We start from the raw sequence: 13,086 nt of genomic DNA, 5'->3' as shown, positions 1-13,086 counted from the left end.
GCTGGTTCACTCCCCAAATGGCCACAATGGCTGGATCTGGGCCAATCCAAAGCCAGGAACCTGGAGTTTCCTCCAGGTCTCCCATGTAGGTGCAGGGGCCCAAGCACTTAGGCCTTCTTCTTCTTCTTCTCTTCTCCCAGAAACCTTTTATTTAAGGAATAACAAACTTCATACATTTCATAACTACAACTTTAGGAACATGGTGGTTCTTCCCATTATACCCACCCTCCCACATTGTTAAGAAATCAAAAGCAATACACCCCCTCTCCCACCCCTCTTCTTCTTCCCTCTCCTGTTCTCATTCTTATTTTTTTTAACTAAGATTTAGTTTCAATTAACTTTGTGCACATATGATTAACTCTATGTTAAGTAAAGAGTTCAACAAATAGTACGGAAAAAAAACTGTTCCTCAGTAGTTGAGACAAGGGCTGTTCAAAGTCATTGCTTCTAAAGTGTTAGTTTCACTTCCATAGATTACCTTTTAGATGCTCTATTAGTTATCACAGATCAGGGAGAACATGTTGTATTTGTCCTTTGGGGACTGACTTATTTCACTAAGCATGATGTTTTCCAGTTTCATCCATTTTGTTGCAAATGACTGGATTTCATTTTTTTTCTTTTACTGCTGTGTATAATTTCATGGTGTACATATCCCATAATTTCTTTATCCAGTCTTCAGTTTATGGACATTTGGGTTGATTCCATATCTTAGCTGTTGTGAATTGAGCTGCAATAAACATGGGGGTACAGATAATTCTTTCATATGCTGATTTCATTTCCCTTGGGTAAACTGCCGGGAATGGAATGGCTGGGTCATATGGTAGGTCTATATTCAGATTTCTGAGTTATCTCCATAGTGTCTTCCACAGTGGCTGTACCAGTTTACATTCTAACCAACAGTGGATTAGGGTACCTTTTTCCCCATCCTCACCACCATTTGTTGTTTGTTGATTTCTGTATGAAAGTCATTCTAATAGGTTAAGGTGAAACCTAATTGTGGTTTTGATTTGCATTTCCCTGATACACAGCGATCTTGAGCATTTTTTCATGTGTTTGTTGGTATTATGAATTTCCTCTTTTGAAAAATGCCTGTTTAAGTCCTTTGCCCATTTTGTAACTGGGTTGTTTATTTAGTTGTTGTTGAGTTTCTTGATCTCTTTATATATTCTGGTTATTAATCCTTTATCAGTTGCATAGTTTGCAAATAATTTCTCCCATTCTGTTGGTTGCCTCTTCACTTTGCTGAGTGTTTCTTTAGCACTGAAGAAGCTTCTCAATTTGATGTAATACCATTTGTCAATTTTGGTTTTGATTGCCTGTGTCTCTGGGGTCTTTTCCAATAACTCTTTGCCTATGCCAATGTCTTGCAGAGTTTCTTGGACCATCTTCTACTGCTTTCCCAGGCCATAGCAGAGAGCTGGATAGGAAAAGGAGCAGCTGGGACTCAAACTGGTGCCCATATCGGGTGCCAGCACTGCAGGCAGTGGTTTTAGCCACTACGCCACAATGCTGGCATTAAACTTTTTAGGGGCTAGTATTGTGACAGAATGGGTACAGCTGGCATCTGCAACATTGACATCCTATATGGGTACTGATTTGTGTCCCGGCTGTTCTACTTCTGATCTAACTCTCTGCTAATGGTCCTGGAAAATCAGTGGAAGGTGGCTCAAATGTTTGGGTTTCTTGCACCCTTGTGGGAGACCTGGATGAAGCTCTTGGCTCCTAGCTTTGGCCTGGCCCAGCCCTGGCCATTGCAGCTATCTGGGAAATAAACCAATGGATGGAAGATGTTTCTGTCTCTTTCTCTCTGTCTACAACTTTGACTTACAAATAAATAAATAAATCTTTTTTAAAAATTTATTGAGAGATGGAGAGCAAGGTCAAGAATGAGAGAACTGCCATCCAGTGGTTCACTTCCCGAATGGCCAGAATGGCTGGGCATGGGAACCCAATCACATGTGGGTGGCATCATCTGCTGTCTTCCAGCATCCACATTAGCAGGAAGCTGGGACCTCTGGAACCCAGGAATTCTGATGTGGGACACAGGTATCCTAACTGGTGGCCTCACTGCCAGGCCAAACAGCTGCCCCAGTCATCTACAGCTTAAGCCACTAATATTAGTCAACTAATATTTCTTAAGCATCTACTATGTTCACGACATTGTACTAAACACTGAGACATACAGATGTGTGTCCAAGGAGTTACAACTTTAGGTTTCTGGATCCTTTGCTTTCTACAAACTCCAAATATAATGATTTTAGGTGTCAATGCTATAATGTGGAGACCCCAAGCTGGAATAAGTGTCCAGAGGGCTGAGAGAAATCAAAGGTTAGGAAGTATTGGAAGTATTGGGCAGAGTCAGCCACCACTCAGGATCTGCTGTATGCTGGGCATTGTGCACTGTGATCTCCTTCAAACCCCAAGACAGGAACTGGTGCTGCGGCATAGATTAAGCCTCCATCTGCAGTGCTGGCAGCCCATATGGGCGCCAGTTTGAGTCCCAGCTGCTCCACTTCAGATCCAGCTCCCTGCTAATGCACCTGGGAAAGCAGTGGAGGATAGCCCAAGCCCTTGGGCCCTTGCAGCAACATGGGAGACTTGGAAGAACCTCCTGACTCCTGGCTTTGGATTGGCCCAGCTCCAGCTGTTATGGCCATTTGGAGAGTGAACCAGCAGATGGCAGATCTCTCTCTCTCTCTCTCCTCTTTATCTCTGACTTTCAAATAAATAAATCTTAAAAAAAAAAAAAAAGCCAAAACAACTCCCAAGAGACAAGCAGCAGTAGCCCACTCTACAGATGGGAAAACTGATGCTCAGGGCGAAGACACAGGGGAGGTGAATTCAAACCCTAGGGCCTGAGCCTTGCCTCTCTCTAATGCTTTGCTGGATTCATTGACTCCACAAATATTTATCACTTTTCCATGCAAGTGGAGGGACTTGAATTGTTTGTCCGAGCCTCATTTGTTGCTTCTTCCTCATTGAGCTTTTCAGGCCAACTTGGTTTTCCCCCTCTCTCAAAGAGACTCGTCAGAGGGGATCAAGCTGGGTGTGGGCTCAGTGAGACTGATTGGCATCAGGAAGTGAGGGGGTGGAGGCTGCTTGCCAGAGCCTGGCGGGGGAAAGGGGTGGTCGAGGGCAGACACGTACCCCGCCCTCAGCAATATCACTTTACATTCCTCCAGATCCTGCTCGGTTAATTGGGGGATTTATAAGGCTGAGTGACGCTCCCGTTTAGAGGTGGGAAGATTTTTGTGGTGAGGGAATCTCAGTGGGCGTTGGTGTGGCACAGTCCCTGCCTGTGAAGGGGCAGGGCATGTAATGGGAAGTGCTCCAGACTGGGAGCCAGGAGACTGGGTTTCCTCCCCGTCTAGAATCCCATTGACTGTGTGACCTTGGGCAAATCACTGTCTCTCTCCAACTTCACTTGTGCACCTGTGTCATCTTTGGAGGCCGTCGTTGTGTGGTGTTGTGTGGCTCTGCGTGTGAAGACCTGGGCTGTTTGGCAGGGAGAAGGTGCTGTGGCCTGGAAGAGGGTGTGGAAGCTGCATGTGGTTGGCGTCGCAGCGTGGGTGCTGAAGCTCTCCTTAGAAGCACAGTCCTCCTATTGCTAAGTGCCAGGAAATAATTAGAATTGACATCACCTACCTAAGCCTCAGCTTGACTTTGGGATCAAAAGATTAAAATGATCTCCAGAGATTTATTGACAGCAGCTTTTGTGTAGCGAATCACCACTCACCTTCCGTCCTGCTCTAAGGACCTGTAGAGATCTTGCGACATGCGAGGGTCCTCAATTCTAACGACAATGATGATGATGATGAGTCTTCAGGATGCCCTTATTAGTGCCAGGCACTGAGCTGGGTCTCATTTACACTGTCCTCATTTAATTGCCACATCATCCCTAAGCATTGATGTGGTCCCCATTATCAGGTGCAGAAGAGGAGGCAAAAAAGCAACTTGCTGTATCAGTCACAGCAGGGAGCTGAAGGCATCTGGAGGGTTCAAATAAAGAAACCTTAAAAGGGGTGCTGTGCAGGAGTCCCAGGGTGAAGGGAAGAAACCAGCAATGCTGAGAGAGCTGGAGGCTAGCCACAGTGGGAGGGAGCAGGCAAAGGTGTGCAATTCCCAGTGCCCAGGGAGGATTGAGACTCTGGGGAGCGTTACCCAGTGGGAACCATGGTCTTGGAAAGCTGCAGCAGCTGGCAGACAGGAGATGCCCAAGCAGGGAGGGGGCATAGTGGGAGCACTGAGTGGTCCCTCTCCCTCCTCACCCTCTGATCTCTCGCCAATGCCTTCCACAGCCAAACCCATCTGGGAGCCAGACAGTAAGGGTGCCTGGGAGATGCACTCTGCAGGATTAGTCTCTCAGGACACACAGCAGGGCAGGCTAGGCCAGAGGTAGGGAGCTAGAGAGCACCACATTTGCCTGGAGTCACTCCACTGAGAAGATGCACATTTTAGTCTAAGTGCTGCCCAGGACCCCGCAGGTCACAAAGGAGGGCAGGAGGGCCCCCAGGCCCCATCCAAAGAGGGCCACTGCTATTCAGGTCTTGCCAGTTGCTGCCATCTGGGAAGATAGACCTGGTGTCACCAAGTCTTCTGATTTTTAAGGAGCTGAAAATAGATTTTTTTAAAAGATTAATATATTTGAAAGTCAGAGTTATGGCAGGCACCACGGCTCAATAGGCTAATCCTCCGCCTGCGGCGCTGGCACACTGGGTTCTAGTCCTGGTTGGGGCGCCAGATTCTGTCCCAGTTGCCCCTCTTCCAGGCCAGCTCTCTGCTGTGGCCAGGGAGTGCAGTGGAGGATGGCCCAAGTGCTTGGGCCCTGCACCCCATGGGAGACCAGGAGAAGTACCTGGCTCCTGGCTTTGGATCAGTGCGGTGCGCTGGCAGCAGCGGCCATTGGAGGGTGAACCAACGGTAAAGGAAGACCTTTCTCGCTCTCTCTGTCCACTCTGCCTGTCAAAAAAAGTCAGAGTTTTAGAGGGAGAGGGAGAGACAGAGAGAGGAGCGATCTTCCGTCCACTGGTTCACTCCCCAATGGCTGCAATGGCCAGGACTGGGCTAGGCTAAAGCCAGGAGCTAGGAATTTCATCCAGGTCTCCCTTGTGGGTCAGGAGCAGAAGTACCTGGACCATCTTCAGGTGCATCATCAGGGAGCTGGATTGGAAATGGAGCAACCAGGACTGGAACCTGTGCCCATATGGGATGCCAGCATTGCTGGCGGCGGCTTTACCTGATACGCCACAATGCTGGCCCCCGAAAATGGATTTTAATGTAACACCCACCTTTCTTGAATGCTATCTAGTAAATAATTCTAGCTTAAAATCCTACGGGGTGGTGCTGTGGCATAGCGGGTAAAACCACTGCCTGCAGTACTGGCATCCCATACGGGCACCAGTTTGAGTCCCAGCTGTTCCACTTCTGATCCAGCTCTCTGCTATGGCCTGGGAAAGCAGTGGAAGATGGCCCAAGTCCTTGGGCCTCTGAACCCATGTGGGACACCCGGAAGAAGCTCCTGGCTCCTGGCTTCGGATCGGCGCAGCTCCAGCTGTTGCGGCCAATTGGGGAGTGAACCAGCGGATTCTCTCTCTCTCTCTCTGCCTCTTTGTATCTCTGCCTTTCAAATAAATAAATAAATATTAAAAAATAAAATAAAATCCTACTGGCGAATGGGTAAACTGTGATACATCCACACAATGAAATATTGTTCAGCAATAGAAAGAAATGCCTGTTGGGCCATGAAAAGAAATAAGGGAACCTTAAGTAATATTGCTAAGTAGAGACTTGGATCTGAAGAGGCTTTATACTATGTGAGTCCACATTCACCATTCTGGAAAAGACAAGACTACAGATACTATAGAAGACTGGGAGGAAGTAGGGGTGGGGGTGTAAGTGAGCCACAGGGCAGTGGAACTATGCTGTGTTGCTGTCAGGGTGGATACAGGACGTGACCTGTCTGTCACCACCCACAGATCTGTACAACATGAAGTAGCTCTAATATGCAGCATGGGCTTTAGTTAATAATAGCATGTCAATGTTGGTTCATCTGTTTTAACAAATGTTTCCTACTAAGATAAGATGTTACCAGTAGGGGAAATTGATGGGTGAGGGGTAGGGAGAAGAGGTCCATGGAAACTGGATACTTTCTGGTCAATTTTTCTGTAACCTAAAACTGCTCTAAAATAGTCCACTAATTAGACAAAAATGCAAAAATGCTCTGTGGGCCAAACGGAACACATGCCTGAGGATCCAGCTCCCGGTCTGTGACCTCCGACATGGAACCTAACTTCCTTATTTTACAGACAAGAAACTGAGGGCCTGACAGGGGTCCTTAAGGCAGAGCTTCCCATCCCCCGGTGCTGGGGATCTTCCCAGCCAAAGCCGCCCCCCGCCCCCAAGGAAGACTGCTGCTTGTGCCAGGAGAGGCAGCTAAGGGCCAAGGCCAGTGGAGAGCGCTGGCTCCAGCCAGGCTGGTGGGGCTGCAACGCCCCAGTGGGCGGTGAGAGCCCCTGAGAGCCCAGACCTTCCTGGCTCGGTGTTTATTCAGCCAGGGGCCAGGCCCCCTCCCGGCATGGCTGGCTTGGGTTCACTGAGTTGGATGCAGAAAGGAGTGGACTCTTAGGTCCCGAGTGTGTGCCTGAGAGCCGAACAGGACAGAGAGGAGAGGAGCCGCGTGGACAGGAGCCTCACCCACAGAGTGCGGGGACTGTGATGTTGGGGTCATGCGAGGCCGTGGAAGGACGCCAGATTTCTTCCGAACCCCTTTCTATTTCCTCGGATTCTTCCTCTCCCCTCAGGGCTACACAGCAGGCAGGACAGAGCTTCTCATTCCCCTTTCACAGATGCCTAAACTGAGACAGAAGAGAGGGTGAGAGTGCGCCTTGTAGCAACACAGGCAAGGAGTGGCAGAGCCGGGGTTTGAATTCAGGGCTTCTTTAAACATTAAAAATTATATTTGGTGAGCGGCAATGAGGACTGTCTCTAAATACTGATGTTTCTTAGAAGAGTACAGGCGAGCCCTCTGACACTACTTAACATACAGGAGGGTTGGGGGAATTGATAGTAGGTAATAGAAGCCAGGTTTGTCCCTGTCAGAGGAATCAGCACGAATTCATGCTCATTTTAATAGATTTCAGGTAGAGACAGAAATAAATACAGATATGTTTATGGACGTGGGTTAGCCTGCATCTGAGGGTACTTCTAAAAGTTCATGGAAATGGAACTTAAAAGATAAGTCTATTTTGGTGCATACATTTTTGAAGTCTACAGGTAGTTTTTTCATAATGTGCATTTTTCATGAACTGAAGGCCCCTCATATATGTGGGTATTGATTTGATTCTGTAGATTATAATGTCACACTACATTTAGGTGCTTGGTTGCTCAACTTTAGCCACGTGAGAGACCTGGATTGAGTTCCCAGGTCCCAGGGTCAGCCCCAGCCCAGCCCTGACCATGGCAGGCATTTGGGGAGTGAATCAACAAGTTGGAGCTCCTCTCTTGTTCATTCTCTCTCTTTCTCTCAGACAAATAAAACCCATATGTGGTCTCCACGTTATAGCACCCATATGGGAAGTCGGCACTGCAGGTGGCGACTTTACCCACTATGCCACAGCACCAGCCCCTCTTTTTTTTTTTTTTAGAAACTTAATTAACTTTAAAGAAGAACCCGAGAATGATACATCTTTTGGAACACATAGACATAACCATAACTTAGTGTTTATTAACCCCCATAATGGCTGTGGCCCATGTCTACAAACCCTGCGATCTTCCCTGGGGGGGGCCCCCAGGAGGCGGAGCTTGTGTCTCAGTGCATGAACTCAGTGTGTTGTGCAGGGAAAACAGTGCTTCCCAGTGGAGAAACCTGGCAGACGCCATCGCGCCGCGCTGAAGTTGAACGCCCCTGGAAACAACGTCATTCACATCCTCCCACCCGCAGGGTGCAGTCAGGATGGAACTTGGCCCCCGTGACAGCCTTCCCCAGAATTCATCAGCTCCGTCAGGTCACGAGAAAACGTCACTCAAATCCAAGCTGCAGGCACTCTTCAAAATGCATGAGCGGTTCTCTTCAGAAATGTCAAGGCCATGGCAAAAAGGAACAACCAAATGTAAGGTCCTGCCCTGAGCTGGATTTTGGAACACAAAGGCTAGAGTGCAACAGAAGTTGGTGAAATCTGTCAACCTATGGCTTAGTTAGTAGTGCTGTGCCAGTGTTTATTTCTTAGTTTTGATCCTTTCTTCTGTGGTCATCTAAGATGCTGGCATAAGGCAAACTGGGTGAAGGCTACATGGGAATTTTCTGTTTTGTATTTTGCAACTCTTCTGCAAATTGAAAAGATTTTCTAGGATAAAACTTTAAAAATAAATTATATTTGTTGGACAAATTATATTTGTAGCTACCACCAAGGACATCTCAAAGCCAGTGAGAATTGCCCTTGGCTTAGGTTCTTAGGGGAATATCCGGCCCATAGAATCATTTGGTCTGGCCCTGTCAAGGAAACCACATGTGGGACTGGAAGTTCAGTAAATCCATAGCAGGCTCATTTTTAAGTGGACAATTTTGTATGGCCCTCGAGTGATGTTATAAGTATCCAAATGGCGCTTGGCAGAAAAGAGGGCCCATGCTCCTGCTCTAACACATCCACTGTCAAAATGAGGCCTTCAGTTCTCAGATCCACCTGGTGTGAATGTGGATCTAACGACTGGGAGGGTGAGTCCATTAGTTCCCACTGCAAAGACTGAGGTACAAGTCATAGGACCCTCAGCTTCTCATCACATAGGAGGGGAGACTTGGGCCCTGGCACATAGCAGGTCAGGACTAGAACTCCTGGGTCCCCATCCTTAGAACAGTCTTGCCTACTGTTTCAGGACAGCTGCAGACAAAGCTTGAATTTGGACCATTCAGGAAGGCAAAGGAGAGGAATTCTGCTCTTGCCCCTACCCCCTTCTCACCTTTGAGTTAAGCAATAAAGCTGAAAAGATCCTTCAACAAACAAATCCCTCCTCATTATAGAATCCACGGGTGCAGGGCTCTTAGGAAACCTGAAAGGCAAGCTACCTTGGAGAGAGGGCTGTTTGTACATGCCTGTCCAGGTGCCCTCTTCGCTGCTTACTCTCTCAGGAAGCCGGAATGTCTGCCCAGGGAGCAGCGGCACAGTGGACACTCTGGCTCCCACAGCTCCAGGCTTCCAGGGAGGCACATTGGCCAAGGCAAGACCTGCACTTCCCTGTTCCAAAGTTGGGTTCACTCTGGATGGTTAGAAAATGTCCCAAAGTTGTTGAGGGGAAAAGGCATCAGGCCCATGTGAGTGATCCATCAGTTCAAGATTGTCCTCAGGCTAGAGGAAGAATCCAAAAGATGAGCCTTCCTGTCTTCCAACCACAGGTAAAGCCCATTGTCCCTTTTGTACTGTGTGAAAACGGGATTGGTAGTAAATGGTTTTGCTCCTGAAATTGGGTCTGAAAGCTCTGGACAAGGTCTGGCTGCACCTAGAGTTGGAATCGCTGTAGAGAAGGTAAATCTGTATTTTAGTCTCGGACAGACAGTGCAAGATGTTCCTGGGGCATCTGATTGGAGAGACAGAGAATGGTTTCTCCATTTGCATAGGCAAAATAGGAAAGCTTTATGTTCAAGAAAACCTGTATCTCAGGGGAAAGGAATGCCATCATTCCAGTAATTAGCAATTCCCCCAAGAAGTGTGGTTTGCATCCTATGTGATCTTCTCATTTGATCCCCTTGGTTCCCAGCAAATGCAGCATTTCTGCTCCAGGCCCCGTGGAGGGCAGAAAGCATTGACAAGAAGATTTTGCATACCAGTGATGTCACAGTACAAAATTGCAACTCTTGGCCGATCAGCTCTTGAGATTAGGAACTAGAGTGTGGTGCAGGGAAGGATTCTGTGTGTTGCTGCCACATCAACCCAGGTGTGAATCCTGGCCCTGCTCGATGGCTGTGCGACTGACCTTTGAAGAACTGATTTACCTCTCTGACTGTTTGGTTTTAAATGGGGATAATAACTCCTATGGAATGGCACTGTTAGGAAAAACCTCACGGAGCCCCATCCTACAGTGGGCACTCAAAATTATCCCTGTTGAGGGCAGCATTGTAGTGTAGTGGGTTAAGCCACCTCCTGCAATGTTGGCATCCCAAATGGGCACCGGTTCGAATCCCAGCTGCTCTACTTCTGATCCACATTCCTTACTAATGCACCTGGGAAAGAAGCAGAAGATGGCTCAAGTACTTGGGTCCCTGCGACCCACATGGAAGACCCAGAGAGAATCCCAGGCTTTGGCCTGACCTGGCACCAGCTATTGCAGGTGAATCAGCAGATGGAAAGTTCTCTCTGTCTTTGTATTCCCCTCAAATACACAAGAATTTTTTTTTCCTGCTCTATTTTTATACTTGCTGCGTGGAGCTCTGGAAAAGTTGGTTGTAACGACGACTCTCAAAACATTCAGCTCATCTTGCACGTTCTACTCTGATCAAATGAATCACAGTGCAGTTCTCTCTCTACCTCTTTTTTGTAACAACGACTACCACTTTATTGGCTAATGAATGGTGCCTTGTTTAATGATGATCTGTCTTCCAGAATGTAAGCAGAATGAGGGCTGGCACAGTAGGGTCCATGTCTGGTACACGCCACATCTCTACAGCAAAGGGTGTGTGTGTGTGTGTGTGTGTGTGTGTATAAGCACAGCATGGGTATTTCTGTGATTCTTTGGTAGCAAATGATTCTCTTTTTGGGGGTACAGTCATATTGAGAATCCCTTTCAGCCTAAAGTAAATCTTAGCCATACAAATAGTTAAGTGAAGAAACTGGATTTTTAGTTGAAGTCAAGCAGTTCTATTTATTCATTCATGTTGTGTCTTTAATCCTAAATGTCAGGAGCTGGGAAGTTGGGCCTGGCCCGGATACTGCCCTTGCTGCCCAGGGGCCCCTGCCCTGCTGAAGCCACACACACGATCAGCAGCTGCAGGGAAGTCCAGCACAGCCTTGCAGCTGGAGGCAGGAGGCTTTGGTTCTAGTTCCAGCTGAGCTTTGAACTTGCTGTGGCCTGGAACAAGTCCTTACCCCTCTGGGCCTTTGTGTTGGAGGAGTTCGATTTGGTGGGGTCTGGAGAAACATCTGGCCTTGCGGTCCCTGAATCTTAGGATTCTTTTCAATCAGATGGTGCCGAGTTCCTGCAGCTTCCATCTCCCGAAGCCTGTGCGGCCTCTACAGGAAGGTGTGTGAATTCCACCTGCCTGAGAGGTTTCCAGGCTGCCAGCCCCACAGCCTGCTGGGAGTAAAGGCCCTGGGGAGGGAGTCTGACACCTGTCTCCCCCTCTCCTTGGCTGTGCAGCCTGAGGAGAGCACCTCCCCCTTCTCTGGGCTGAGAACCCTGTGTATACAAGGAGTTTCTGCACCGAGGTCTCCAGCCTGCCTTCATCTCCTCTGTGGGTGCTGTGAGGTTGTTAGGACGGCAAGCACTGAAATTCAGTGAAACATTAGTCTTCTGTGGGATGAGAACAGGATTTAGCAATCAAAAGCTACTGGTGGGAAGGGAAACGCAGGGGGAAATGTTTACTTGAATTTAAACAAGAATCCACAGAGTGTTTTACATGTGAATTGTCTGATGAATCTCCCCCAGGGACAATGCAGCCCATAGAGACATAGGATCACAAAGTGGAGGGAAGTGCAGGCTGGGTTTTGGATTCTGGTTCTATGCTTTCTACCTGTGCAACCACGGAGAAGTTCACAAGCCTCTCTGAACTGCAGCTTCCTTATTCACAGTGCAGAGGAAAAGTGAAAGCTGCCTTGTAGGGTTATTGTGGGATGAAAGACAGCATTGCCAGGAAGGAGCTCTGCTCAGGGCCCTGGTCCATGCTGGGCATTCTGGTGTGTGGTCCCTGGGTTCTATGGAGAGTGCCAATCTCTTTCTTCTGAGATTTTGCTCTTTGTCACCCTGTGAGCATCTGACCCTTCCCGCCACCTGCATCTGGGTGCCCTGAGCATGGAGTCCTGGGAGTTTGGACACCAAATACAGGATTCTTGTTTTAGATATATGTTTTTGCACAGTTAAGGCTTTCTTTAAAAAAAAAAAACACCTTTATTTAGTTATTTACTTACTTATTAGAGAGAGAGAGAGAGAGAGAGAGAAATCTGCCATCCACTGGTTCACTCCCAAATGCCCACAACAGCCAGAGCTGGGCCAGGCTGAAGCCAGGAGCCAGGAACTCCATCTGGGTTTCCCACACTGGAGACAGAGACCCGAGTACTTGAGGCATCACCTGCTGTGTCGCAGAGTGTGCATTACCAGGAAACTGAATGGGAAGGGGAGCCAGTACTCCAACTCAGGTACTTGCATATGGGATGCGGGCATTCCAAGCAGCATTCCAACCACTGTGCTAAATGCTTACCCCGACAGGTGCAGCACTCTGAAAACTCAGAGAAACCCAGAGGGTTACTGGGGAAGTGTAGTTCAGCAGGGACATCTGTGAAGGAGCAGAAAGGATGAGGTTGGAGAGAGGGGCTTGGGGGAGATTATGAGGGACCCTGGTGCCAGGATGGTGAATTTGGGTTATGCTCCATGGTGACAACTTCTAGCTCCAAGGCAACCCGAAGCAGAGCCTCTTGCTGCATACCATGTCACAGCTCCTGTGGCCCTGGCACCCAGGACCGGTCTGGAAGAGTGGCATCAGGGGCAGCTGGAGCAGGAGACAGGAGATGTGGATAAGGAAGGGGTAGGCTGCCCACTCAGCACTGGGTGACACATCACTTTGCCTCTCTGGTCTCGACCTCCACTTTTTTTTTTTAAAGATGTATTTATTTACTTGAGAGGTAGTTACAGACAGAGAGAGGGAGAGACAGAGTGAGTGAGCAAGAGAGGTCTTCCATCTGCTGGTTCACTCCCCAGATAGCCACAATTGCTGGAGCTGGGCCAATCCAGATCCAAAGCTAGGAACCAGGAGCTTCTTCTGGGTCTCCCATGCGGGTGCAGGGTCCCAAGCACCTGGGTCATCTTCTACTCTTTTCCTGGGAGCATTAGCAGGGAGCAGGATCAGAAGTGGAGCAGTCAGGACTCGAACCAGCACCCACATGGGAT

The sequence above is a fragment of the Oryctolagus cuniculus genome, chromosome 1, assembly GCF_051225735.1.
Source record: "Oryctolagus cuniculus isolate XC-2025 breed Fujian yellow rabbit chromosome 1, ASM5122573v1, whole genome shotgun sequence".
In the NCBI taxonomy this organism is placed as follows: Eukaryota; Metazoa; Chordata; class Mammalia; order Lagomorpha; family Leporidae; genus Oryctolagus; species Oryctolagus cuniculus.
Note: the sequence above shows the minus strand (reverse complement) of the source record.